Raw genomic sequence first — 12,222 nt, 5'->3', positions numbered from 1 at the left:
TACTAGTAACCTCCGGCCATTTAAACTCCTTAAAGCACCAACCATCAAAGCACCACTAATAGCCTGGCTATTACTCTTTGGTGTAAAAGTTATCCACTCCACGCAGCACATCACGTTCGACCACACCGCACCGTACCGTACATCATGTCACATCGAGTCTCGACTCAATTCGATTACTTTTAAATTCCCTATCATTTATTCATGAGCTTTAATTCATTATTATTGAATAAATAGGCACAGCCCAAATATTCCAACAAGACCAACTAAGTTTTGTGGCATTACCGGTCCATTGTCCTTTGTGGCTTCAGCCGGGGTCGATATTTTTGCCCCGTGGCAAGCTGGAAGGATGTCGCCGAGCCCACGCAGTGGCGATCGCTATCTTGGTGGTGGCCAGGGGTTGTCGCATAGTTGCCAGTTGGCTGCTTGCAGCGGACCGCGGTGGCTAGCATTGCTTGCCAACGGTCAGTGCGGCATGGGACTGCGTCGGTGGATGGCGCTTACGGCAACGGCATCGTGGGACAATTAGTCTTGCAGCGGACTGTGGTGGGTCGCTCAGCTTGGCTTGGGCCACCCGGTACGGTACAACATTGTAAGACGGCGCAAGCGACTTCCTTGGCTTGCTACTGTGGCGGCAGTGGCTAGTTGCGAGGGTGAAGCAACGAGGCGAAGTTGAACCACGGCGTCGGCTTGGCTATTGATAGAGATCCGAGGGAGCGGGGCATCTTTGCTCACCACTCCAATGGTGACTTATGAAACGGATCCAGGGCATGGAGTACTGTGGCGGGCGTGGCAAGGCCCCCATGCGCGGTGTTCTCTTTGAGGCGACAAGAGAGTTGGAGTCCAACGGCGGATGTGGCGAGGCCCCCGCACATTGTGTTGTCGAGGCAGCGACTGCGAGGCAGTCTGCGAGTGGCCCGAATCTAGTGTTGTTCACTCCGTCGGGTGGAGTGTGTTGTTACAGCAGCATCACCGTGAAGGGTCTTGCATGGTGATGGCCTTCTTCGTGCGGTGGTGTCTGCTTCCATTGATTTCTATCGACATAGGGTCACGCCTGAGGTTTCGACAACTACAAGAGTGTGGACTGTGGGCGGGTGCTGCGGTAGTGTTTCGGCTTTGCTGCCATTGTTGAGTGGAGTGGTGTGGCCTCGTGGGGGATCAGGCAACCGGTTCTATGTTGAGTCCAGTTCGAGTGGAGTTGCTGGCCGTGTCGATGTCCCAATCCAACCGGTCTGAGTTTGTTGGTATTTTACCGGCAAGCCTACCATGGGTATCCCCAAGGTAGTTGATTGTAGGCAAGGACTCGCCGAGATCTGGAACGCGATGGTGCAAGGAACAAAAAAATTTATACAGGTTCGGACCACCGAGAGCGTAATACCCTACGTCCTGTGTGGTTGTTTGTATTGCCTTGAGGTTTGATCAATGATCGTATGGAGGTTCTGTCTGGGGGGACAGGGTTATATGGAAAGTCCTAGTCGAGTACTATTGGAGTTTTTTCCCATGCCTATCGGGTAGTTTCCTTCTATTCGACTAGTCCTACTTCTATACGAGTAGTTACAAAAGAGATAAAGTACATCCATGCGCTATCCCTCACTCTAGAATATTCCACGCCTGTGAGCAGTCCCACTGCCCTGGGTCTGACAAGCCCCCGGCTCTTCGTAGCCGAGTCCTATAGGCGTCAAGTACTTCTGAAGGCGTCTTTGAATGCGCTTCGGAGCTTCCCATCAAGTGCTTCGAGTAGTCTTCCGAGTACTTCTTTGGCTGCATCGAGGCTATGAGGTCCTTAAGCCCTGAATCTTCTTTTATATGGTGCGCAATGAACTCGCGCTCTATATGGAGTAGCCCCCAAGCCTTAGGTTGAATCGCAGAATCAGGCTGAGGGTCAAATTAGTCTTTTCTTCTTGTCTCCCATAATTTCAAAAAAAAATTAGCCATTAATGACGCATATCCCGCAGCCCCCGAGTCTTGAATCAAAATCTCAAGATTTGGAATTAAGGGTCAAGAATTCGTGGCATAAATTTATCCTGTTAATAGGAATATATGTAAATAGATCCAAAATTACCGCTCGAGAAAAAATCAAGTGCTATGTGTCTCTTAAACTTCCACCGTTTAACTAAAATGCCACTGTCACTAGCTATTTAGTTGTGCGATAACTCTTTAGGGTTTTACCCTAGTCCATTCTTCCTGGCCGCCACCTTAGATTCACAAATCCAATCTCCTTGGTTTCTCTTGAGGTTCCGCCCCTTCAGTAGCCCCCAAGCATATGCGAGAGAAATGTCTCATGGCTTTCCGAATGGCACCAAAAAGATCCAGTCCCCAAGTGAAGAAAGTTGAAACCCTGGCTGCTGGGTGGAAAAAATGCAAGCTTTCTGAAGCGGGGATCAGTGCACTTGTAGAGGATCGTCTTCTGCAAAGTCGCACTATTATAGGATGGCATTCTGGGAAAGGTGAAGACAGACCTTATGAAGGTACCAACGAAATTGTACTATTTCGATCTTTCATTGAGCGTGGTCTTGCTGTTCCTTCTTCTGATTTCTTTAGGGGTCTCCTGCGTTATTGGAAAATCCAACTGCATCATTTATCCCCCAATTCCATTCTGCATCTTGCCATCTTCACCCATCTTTGCGAAGCCTTTCTAGGTATCGAACCCCATTTTGATCTTTTCCGTCATCTGTTCTATCTCCGTCCTCATCCGAGTAGAGGCAAAATCATAGAAATTGGAGGTGCAGAAATATCTCTGCGTCCAGATAAGGAAGATGCATATATTGTGTACCGTCCGGCGAATCTGAATGCTGATTGGAAGAACAATTGGTTTTATGTTGGAAATCACTATCCTTCTCTTCCCGAGCAAGTCCCAGGCCCTCCCAAGGTATGTGATGAATGGTCAAATGCCGGTCCTGGTGGAGATCAAGTCAACAAGTTGCTTGGGAGCAGCATTGCGCTCAAAAGTTCTGGTGTTACTGGTGGTTCAGTAGTCTATTCCTGGATGAATCGACGAGTGCAACCACTGCAAAAGCGAGAGCATCCAGGATTCTTGTATCAAGAGCCCTCAGACCCATCACATTTTTCTGCTAAAAACTTGGTGGCTTTGAAGCGTTCAAGAGAGTATGTCAAGTACTTGATGATGTTGACAAAACCCCATTTTTACCGAAGGGTTTGTTCAATGTGAAACATCCTCCTGAAGATAAAGGAGTAAGTACCCGATTCGCTGTTGTCGAGTAATTTTTCATATGCCTGAAAAAAGACTGTCTTCTAAACTTCTTCTATTGGTGTAGATTGATGTCAATCTGTACCGGAGTATGCCGCCTTTGCCAGAGAATGAAGGTGCTCCTGGTCTTACACGGAATTTCCGTGAAGATCGGGATCCGGTCGCTAAAGATACTGATTCTGGATCCAATGATGGACAAACCCTTGCTGATATTCTCAAAGGGAAGAAAGGCGTGGCAGGTCCTGCGGGTGACAACCGAATGCAGAAACAAAGCTTGCCTATAGACCATCCCAAAGGGTCCCGTACTGTTGCACAGAAATGAAAAGCTTCTTCTCCAGAAGATACCAGGTAGTTTTCTGACTCGAAGACTACCTCTTTTCCTCTGATTGAATATTAAAGATTTCCTTTGATTCCTTTTCTTTCTCAGTCACCTGAAGCTACCGAAACTGAAAGTTACTTCTAAGTTGCCATCTAGCTCTGGTGCCCCAAGCTCCCCAGGGTCACCAATATTGGGGGTAGTAACTGAGAAATCAGGTACTGTAGCAGCATCCTCAAAAAGTCCATCCGAAACCCCAGCGAGTACTTCTGGCGTGGAGGGGGAAAAAAGGCAAAGTGATACAAGCGTTGGGTTACGGATAACCAGCTTGTCAACACTCCCTCCAGCTGTTCAAGCAAGCTTAACTACTGATCTAATTGATGACCCACTACTGATACCGGAGAAGTTGAAGGTCTTGCAGGATAATTTGAAGACTTATTACGAGATTACCACGGTATGAATGTCTGTCGAGTACTTCCATTATTTTGATGTTCAGTGTCATCAATGTTCTATGTAATATTATATCATCTTTACAGGAGATGGCCAATCGTTCTTATCTCAAATCCCAGAAATTGAAGGCTGCTATTGATGCCAGCCAGCTTCTCGAGGATATGGAACGCCGACTTTTGAAGGAGCAAGATGAGAATATGGAGTCCCGAAACAAGCTGTTCAAACTTCAACAAGAAAGCACTCAGCAAATTTGGCTCTTGAAGAAGGATGTGGAAAATCTGGAGAGGGATACGAAAGATCTTGAAGGTAACTCCCCTCTTTGCTCTGTGTGGAGTTGTGCAGTAACTCAAGAGCTTTAAATGGCTTTTTGTTCTCCGTAGGTGAAGTTGAAAAGTTGAAGACTCAACTAGCCGAGTACGCGGAGCTGAAAGCCGCTGCACGGACACTAGTAGAGATGGTGGATCCACCTGAAGATGGAGCTGAGATGACGCAAACTTTGGTGGAGTGGCTGAAAAAAGCTCCCCAGAGGATTGTGGAATACCTCTCGGACAACACCAAATTGTACGTGGCTCATGTCTTGGGACTTGTAAAGTTTTATTGGCCGCAAGCAAATTTGGTCCCTTTAGGATAGGGCATGGCAATTGAATGTTTCGAAGAAGATTTTGCCAAGTTCCGAGAGGACGCCAAACCTATTGCTGAAAAGATAGTTCAGAGCTTAGAGCAAGATGAATAAAGTTAGACTCTTGTACTTGAACTCTGATTCAGATGTATGTAAATGTGTAGTTTGTAAATGTACTCGATTGCCCTTATGATGTGTGTAGAGTACATGTTTTCAGTATCTACCATCATGCAGCATTGAGGCGTGACATCATATGCCAGTATCGATCCATATATAATGTAAGAGGATCATTGTAGGAGGCGTACAAGCCTGTAGACTACTCGATTCTCCTACCTTTCCTTTGAAAGGTTGGGAATTCAAGTAGAATGTCCTATACAAGGACAAAGTTGATCCCTTAGATTCAGTTAAGCGTATAAGCCTGGTTCTACTCGATTGATCTGTGCCTTTGACTCTGTGATGCAGAGAAAGGTTGGCAGTAGAAAGTCCCGTTGCAGAGACGAATAGAGATCCCTCGGGATCATATAGGTACGGTGACCCATAACTACTCGATTTCACTGGTGCCTTTGACTTTGTGGAGCAAAGAAAGGTTGGGTTACTAAGTAGGAAATCCTATAAAAGGATATAAGCCGATTCAATAGGATCGGGTAGGCATGGTGGCCTATAACTACTCGAACGCAATGCATATTGGCGACTTATACCCTGTTATTTGGTTGAATAACCAAAGGGCTAGAGATGTGGAAATCATTGCCGCTGAATGGAGTAGGCATCTGGAACTCATGCTTTAGAAGATGTGCTGACAGATTATTCGTCATATCTCTCTAAGGATAGAAGCGTCGTAGATGCTCAATATTCCAAGAGTTTGGTACTTCCTGTCCTTCTGAGTCGACTAACCGATAGGATCAATGGACCTTCCCATCTTGAATATTATTTGTGTAGTCCTATTTCGTCCTGAATGCGACGCAGAACCATATCTCCAACATTAAATGATCTTCGTTGGATATTGCGGTCGTGATAGCGTCTGACTCCTTGGAGGTATCTGGCAGATTGAAGTAGTGCATTGCATCTGACTTCTTCCATAGAGTCTAACTCAAGCTGTTGAGCTTCATCTGCCTCTCCTTCTTGATATGTTTCCACTCTTAGGGATTTCCACATAGAGTAAATTTCACCAGCAGTCCCTGAACTTGTCCCGAGTTCTCATCCCGGTCCCGGTACTCTCAAAATGCACGTCTAGGTCCATGAACTTGCTAATCCGTTTCATATAGGTCCAAATCTCCATAACATGCTCTCCAAACAGTACGATTAAGTGAACTAACAGGTGGGGCCCATATGGCAGTCACACCTCTCCCTTCTCCCTCCTCTCTTGCTCCCAACGTCTTGATGTAAAATTTTTCACACCTCTGTATGGGCGCCGCCGGACCCCACCCGAACAATTTACAACGGGTGAACAATCTTGTAAAATTTTCAATATTGTAAAACTTTTCAAAGTAAATTAACTTTCAAAGTTGAAAAGTTTTTGAATTAAAATTGTTCAGAGTCCCAAAATTTAATTTTAACTTTTAAATTTCAAAATCTTTAAACTTACAATAATATTTTGAGACCCTAAACAGTTTTAATTCAAAAATATTTCAACTACAAAATTGTAGATTACGTCGAGACTACCATTTTGATATAAAGTTTATCTTCATTCAAATTCATATGAAAAAGTTATGAATTACTTTTGATATATAAATTTTAGATCACCTTATTTTGACCCATATAAGACTCAAAATCAAGTTTAAGGATCGGAATGACATGATTGAACAAATTTGAGGACATAATCGTTTGATTTTCTAGTTTAGGGACCGGGATGACATAGTGGAACATGTTTAGGGTGCTGAATGCGCGTTTTGCAAGTACCGGGACCGGGATGAGAACGCGGAACAAGTTCGAGGACCGCCGGTGAAATTTACTCTTCCACATAATATCTGCGGGAAGTATAGCTTCTGAGCCGTACACGAGAAAGAATGGAGTCTGGCCTATTGCTTTGCTAGGCTGAGTTCGTAGCACCCAGATGACATGAGGGAGCTCGTAAATCCATTTCCCTCCTTTCTTTGTGTTCTCGTCATAAACTCTTTTCTTGAGTCCGTCAGGAATCAAGCCATGGATGCACTCAACCTGGCCATTGGCACGCGGGTGAGCTACTGATACATACTTGACATCGATGCATGCATTCTCGCAGAATTTCCAAAATGATCCAGAAGTGAAGTTTGTACTCGATCCACTTTGTAAACTTATCGATTGCCACTAAGATGTGCGTGAACCCTCCTGGTGCTGTTGTTAGGGCCCCAATCGTATCTAGGCTCCAGCAGGCGAAGGGCCAAGATGGAGGGATCGTGATCAGGTCATGAGCTAGGACGTGAGCTTGCTTGCCAAAGAATTGACATCCTTTGCATCGACGAACAAGGTCTTCGGCATCTGTCAAAGCCGTCGGCCAGAAAAAGCTTGATCTGTATGGTTTGCCAACCAGAGTTCTTGAAGCTGCATGGTTGCCACAAGAGCCATCGTGGATTTCTCATAGAATTGCTCTTCCTTCTTCTATGGAAACACATTTCATGAGAATTCCGGAGGTCGAACATTTGTATAGGTTGTCGCTGACCACGGCGTAGCCCTTGCAGCATCGAACTATGCGTGCTGCTTCAACTCCTGGTGGTAATTTGAATTCCTTAATGAAGTCGATGAAGGGAATTCACAAATCTTCCTCGATTATCATAACCTCTTGACTCATTATCATGGTATCTGAGTCAGTGGTTGCATGTCCTGGTATAGTAACGGACGGGTGGTGTAACTCATGAACGAATACGCCTGGTGGCACATTGGCGCGTTAGGAGCCGAGTTTGGAGATGACATCAGCTCCCACGTTGCTGTCACAAATGACGTGATGAATCTCCAATCCTAAGAACTTGTTTTCAAGTTTGCGGATTTCTGTGACATACGCGTCCATGGTCTCCTTATTGATGTCCCATTCTTTGTTCACTTGTTGTACGACTAACAAGGAGCCGCCGTAAATGAGTAGTCGCTTGATTCCGAGGGAGATTGCTAGGCACAGCCCGTGCAATAGTGCCTCGTATTCTGCTTCATTGTTGGAGACTTTAAACAATATCTAGAAAACATACTTGAGTTGTTCTCCTTTTGGTGATATGAAGAGTACCCCTGCACCGCCACCTTTGAGCCTGAGAGAACCATCAAAGTACATTACCCAGTGCTCTGGTCGGTTGGCTAGTGCGGGGATTTCATTTTTGTGCCATTCTGGCAGAAAATCAACTAGAGCTTGTGACTTGATGGCAGTTCTTGGTTGGAACTTGATTTCCAAAGCTCCTACTGCCCACTTGGATATGCGTCCAGTGACATCCAGATTGTGGATTATATCCGCCAATGGGAAGTCAGTAATAACTGTAACCTTGTATTCGTTGAAGTAGTGGAGGAGCTTTCTGGATGTGATGAGGATAGCGTAAAGTAGTTTCTAAATTGAGGGGTACCGGACCTTTGATTCGAAAAGTACTTCACTGATGAAGTAGACTGGCCTTTGAAATCCATAGGCATGGCCTTCCTCTAGTTGCTCGACCACAATGGCTGTGCTGACGACATGGGTGGTCACCGCAATGTAGAGCAGTAAGTTCTTGCCTAGTGAAGGAGCAATGAGGTTTGGCAGGGTCTGGAGGTGATGCTTCAGATCCTTGAGTGCTTCTGCCGCTTCTTGTGTCCATTGGAACTTGTCTTGTCGCTTGAGTAACTTGAAGAAGGGTAGACCCCGTTCTCCAAGTCTAGAAAGAAATCTGTTTAGGGCTGCCATGCAACCCATGAGCTTCTGTACATCTTTAATTGTTGCCGGAGCTTCTATAGCCATAAAGGCATTGATCTTCTCTACGTATGCTTCAATTCCTCGGAGACTAATGATGAAATCGAGTAGTTTCCCGGATGGTTGTCACACCCTAAAATTTTCAAATTTCAGGATGTGACTAAAAGAAAATAATAAAGCAACGATTTTCTCATAATTTTAAAATTTTGCAACATTTTCTTTTGTTCGTAGGGAATTTAGAGAAAATAAATAAAGCTTGTTTGAATTTCCAAAATTAAAATGAAGTTGTTTGTGTGTTGCTTTCAAGCCTCCTTGCTTTGTTTTAATGTTTGAAGTTCAATTTGAATTCAAATCTTTGAGTTTGAATTTGAATTGAATTTGTTTGTTTGGTTTTGAGAAAAGAAAAAGGAAAACGTTTTCAGCCCAGCAATCTCAGCCCAGCCCAGCTTCCCCTTTTTCCCTTCTCTCCCGCGTGGCCCGCGTAGCAGCCCATGCTCGCCCCTCGCGCACGGCCCAGCTCCCTCCACCAGCCCGCTCGCGCTCTCCTCCGCCGCTCCCGCTGACAGATGGGCCCCACCTGTTAGGGTCGCCTTCTATCTCCGGCCGATGCCCCGCCTCAGCGTCTGGGCCGCGCTGCGCCGTGCCGCTGCCCCGTGGCCCTCCCTCGCTGCTTGGCCTGCACGCCTAAGTACTCTGCGTTCCCTCCCCGCACGCGCGTCGGTCTGGACCCACACCCCTGCACGTACCCGAGTCGGTCTCGAGCTCGAGTCCGACCGAGGCTCGACCACCGAGTCCCGAGTGCGCACGCCGAGGTCCACCATCCCACGCCCTATAAATACAACCCCCGCAGCCCTAGGATCCGCATCAACCCTAGCCGCCGCCGCATCCCCACCTCGCAAACCCTAAACGCGCAGAGCTCGATTATCTTTGCCGCCGCGCCGTCGGGGTAAGTCACGCTGTCGCCTTGCTGACCTTCTGCTGCGACCGAGCCCTCCACAAGCTTCAGGACGCGGTAAGGAGCTTCCCCTGCTTCTTTTGCTCCCTGGTTTCCCGCTCCATCGCGCCCGCACGTGCTCGCTGGAGTCCAGCCCGCCGCACGTCGTGGCAAGCTCGCTTCGGCCATCAACTCTCCTAGTGAACCCCGCAGCCGCGTTCCCCTAATCGCGTGCCATCTTCCTGTGCAAGCCGCGCCCGATCCGAGGCCGGGAGTGCGTAAATGCGCTACGCCGGCGACCCCGCCGCCGCCAGACACTCGCCGCCGGTACCCCCGCACCGCTGCTCGCCCCGCATGAAATCCGCGCCGTCCGATCTAACTCGGACTGATCAGATCTAATCCAACTGGAGTCAGCCCCCAAGATACCGGTCAACCTTTGCATATTTTCAAAAAGGCCCCCTCTGTTTACCCAATTTCAACCCGCGGTCTAGCCCTATACAAAACTAATTAGGTTTTGGTCCAAATCTTTACAGTAAAACCCCTGAGCTTTAGGAAAATCGTGCCCGCAGTCCAGAACCACCCGCCGCCCACCTTTTTCCTTGCTACCCCCTGAAGTTTAGGTATAATTATGATCTAGCCCCTGGTTTTATAAAATTTTCGTAGAAAAGCCCCTAGAATCCTGTTTTAGCCATAACTTCTTCATTTTAGCTCCGTTTTCATCAAATCTTGTGCTCACGTGATCCTCGCAACGTGTGTAGTAGCCTTATCACTTTGTTATCCTCTATGAGCACACTTTGTTGTGTCTTACAAATTCTTTCTGTTAGTCCTTAACCCTTTAGTTAATCGCGACTAGATCCCTAAAGCACCGTTTATCCCATAGAATCGCCGTTTTAGTTCTATTTTTCGCGTTTCTTGCGCTCTCGTAACCATAGCAGTGAGCTCTATCCTTTAGTATGCTCTTTTTAAGATTTTCTTTTGCTTTGGTGTATTGTTCTTAGTTATACTTGTTGTTTGCTTTGCATGTTTACCCATGATTGCTTCGAGTAGAAGAATCGCTGTTTGAAGATTGAAGATCAAGAATCCCAAGTGAGCAAGAGATGAAGAGCAGTGAAGAGCAGTAGGAGTAGCTTTTTGTTGAAGAAAGGCAAGTGACCCTAACCATCTTTCTATCTATGCTTATTTATGAGAATACTTGATTTAATTGGAACATGGAGAACCACCCAAGAAAACCGTACAACCACAATACTATATGGTTCTGGTCTTGGCTAAGTAATTAGATGATCTATATGTCGTGCCTGGGGCATTTGATTGGTGGATTTTGGGTTATCGATATTTGAGGAGCGGGTGAAGGAAGCTTCGTCTTCTGAGGTACCGCAGAAAGCAAGGGACCAGTGCGTACATATAGTGATTCTTTGTAAAGGCCTCGTAGCGTCCCTATGCAATCACACCTCGGAAGTGTGGTATTGTGCCTGATCAGCACATATGCGTGGTTGGGTTCAAAGTTCTTCGGAACTTTTACGCGAATTGTGGTGAAAGTGTACAACCTCTGCATAGTGTAAAACTGATATATCAGCCGTGCTCACGGTCACAAGCGGCATGGACCCTCACATGATTAATTTACTTAAAGATGGATTTAAATCATTTTCTGGTTATTTCTTGTGGCCTTGCTGAGTTCCAACCATAAGTGTACTCACCCTTGCTTACTGCTGCTCAGAAGAGGAAGTTACTGTGAAGTATTTTGAAGATGTTGCTGAGTTCTAGGCGTACGCAACCCCCAGTCGATTGCTTGTGAAGTTTGAAGCCTTCATTTCCAGGATAAGCTGTATAACTCTGATAGTCTTTTAATTGTTGTTATTCTCTATTACATGATATTGTTACTGATTATTCACTTATAATGTCTCTATATGTATGAAATTTGATCCTGGCATACATATAGATATGCATTCGGTTTTGTCCTTAAAACCGGGTGTGACAATGGTACGCCAAAAACACACTTTATCGGGTTGAGCTTCCATCTGAACCGTCGTAGGCTGTTGAAGGTCTCTTCTAGGTCAGAGATGAAATTATCTTCAACCCTAGTCTTTACCACTACGTCGTCCACGTAGGCTTCAACATTGCGATGGAGCTGGTCCGCAAAGCATAGTTGGATGGCCCTTTGATACATTGCTCTTGCATTCTTCAGTCGGAAGGACATGGTCTTGTAGGTGTATGCCCCGAATGGGGTGATGAACGCCGTTTTGATCTGGTCTTCTTTCTTGAGGGTGATCTGATGGTAGCCCGAGTAGCAATCAAGGAAGGAGAGCAGAACACAGCCGACGGTGGAGTCGATTACTTGATCAATGTGAGGTAGCCCGAAAGGATCCTTTGGGCAATGTTTGTTGAGATCGGTATAATCAACACACATCCTCCATTCATTTTTATTCTTTTTCAAAACAAGTACAGGGTTAGCTAGCCACTCTAGATGGTAGACTTCTTTGATGAAGCCGGCAGTGAGTAGTTTTGCTAGTTCCTCTTTTATTGCCTCGCGTTTTCGGGCGAGAAGCGTCGCAGCCTTTGTTTTTTAGGTACAACTTTTGAGTCGACTTATAGGGCATGCTCAATCAACTCCTTGGGCACCCCAGTCATGTCCACTAGTTTCCAGGCGAACACGTCTCGGTTGGCCCTAAGGAAGTTGACGAGCACGAGTTCCTATTTGTTGTCGAGCTCTGTGCCTATCATGGCGGTCTTGGAGAAGTCGCCTTCTTGCAACTGAATAGTTTTCACACCAACCTCAACCGGTGGGGTTACCACTGAGTAGTGTGATTTCTTTGATAGAGGAGGTTCTCCTGACATGGAAAATTCCTTTGCAGCAGTGAGTACTTCG

Source organism: Panicum virgatum, chromosome 3N, assembly GCF_016808335.1.
Source record: "Panicum virgatum strain AP13 chromosome 3N, P.virgatum_v5, whole genome shotgun sequence".
Classification (NCBI taxonomy): Eukaryota; Viridiplantae; Streptophyta; class Magnoliopsida; order Poales; family Poaceae; genus Panicum; species Panicum virgatum.
This window is presented reverse-complemented; position numbering follows the sequence as displayed.